We start from the raw sequence: 1695 nt of genomic DNA, 5'->3' as shown, positions 1-1695 counted from the left end.
CGATCGTGGATGTGGGCGGGCGGTGAGTGTGAGGCAGGAAGGAGGTGCGGCGTGTAGAGCGTGGATGCGGGCGGGTCTGGCAGCGGTGAGCGTGAGTTGGGGAGGAGGTGCGGCGCGCAGGGTGTGGAGCCGTGAACAGAGCCAACAGATCAGAAGCCGATTAATCGATTATTGAAAAAGTTGACAACTTTTTCAATAATCGATTGTCGATTAGTTGTTGCAGCCCTAGTAAATACACAAAAACACTGGGCAAATACCCTCCCCTCCACCATATTATACACCCAGCATCAGCACGCAGTGACATCGGTGCTGAATGAATATGGCAGCGTGTCATAGGATAGATATGGTGTCAGATCTCAGCCTGTGATCGCCAAGATCTGGTGCCATGTCTTTCGCATTACATGTTGGCATAGCGGTGGGACAACTCATGAGAGTTCAGCACCTACGGCCATGCAGCCTTCTGGATTGTGCGACGTGTTTACGGAGGCAGGGGCAAGAACTCCCAACATTATGACATGGCATGGACCCGATCTACGTCTACTCATGTGCGAGATCTGACTCTGCTTCCTCAGGGGGGTCTGGCTGCAAGAACCAGGAAGAGACTGCCAGCGCTACAGGACGGGATGTGCAGCAGAGGGGAAAGACAACATAGGATCCATTGGTCATGTATGTTCACCCTGGAAGCATTGAAGGTAACCAGCATATGTTATCTCAGGAAGTTCTCCTTTAAAGGAACCCTGTCGTGAGGGGATCAGGGACGCCGCCATTGGTGAACGCTCCTGAAAATGCCAGTTTCCTGACTTGCCTACTGAGCCAAAGGGCCCAATAAATGCAATCGCTTACCCCAAACAATGATTCCAGACCTCACATGACTATTTCTGGGTCAGTGCCCACAAGTACTAAACCCAGAGATCATTCCAGACAGTCAGACAACTGACATTTTCAGAAGTAAATGGCAACCTAAATATATCTCAGAGCTACAAGGTATTTTAAAGGAGAAGCGCACTTAAAGGAAACCCATCAAAGAAAAAATAAAAGTTATGCCGCCACTGCCGAGCTCTCCTGCGGAAGACGTTGGCGTGGCTGTCATGCTGCCGCTTTGGCTTCAGGTATTCGTGGGTCGCTGACCCAGAACAAATAGAGGGAATTCAGACTTCCAGAAGAACTCAAGTCAAAGTGTTTTTGGCTGCCATCATGGTTGGTCTATTTCAGGGACAGGCGACCTCGGCTCTCCAGCTGTGGTGGAGCCATGTCTGTGGGCGTCAGTCTTGCGATACCTCATTGGACTTTCAGTTCCGCAACACCTGGAAGCCGAGGTTGCTGACACATAGACCATAGAGATCAGCCCGCCATAAGGTATACCAGTGCATGTGCTGAGGTGCAGACAGGGACTGCAAGTATGGTCTATGGCAGAAGCTGGCCCCCCCTTCAACAGGGATCCCATATACTACAATGTTGGTCACATGACCATCCTGGGGGACGACGACACTTTTGGACTGTGGTTGGTTGTAAAGCATATGATCATCTGTGTTTACACAAGTGTGCACATGTTTATAACGTGGGTTGGCCAGTCCTTACGACTTCATATGTATACTGACGAGAGGCGTGTGCCCAGGACTGGTCCATGCAGGGGAGGGCGGGATCAAATTATAACAACATGTATGGAATGGTGCAACAGCTTTACAAAATTAAATC

The sequence above is a fragment of the Nanorana parkeri genome, unplaced genomic scaffold, assembly GCF_000935625.1.
Source record: "Nanorana parkeri isolate BGI_ZX_2015 unplaced genomic scaffold, ASM93562v1 scaffold2157, whole genome shotgun sequence".
NCBI classification, from domain to species: Eukaryota; Metazoa; Chordata; class Amphibia; order Anura; family Dicroglossidae; genus Nanorana; species Nanorana parkeri.
The sequence above is the reverse complement of the archived record's forward strand: the minus strand, read 5'-3'. Positions refer to the sequence as shown.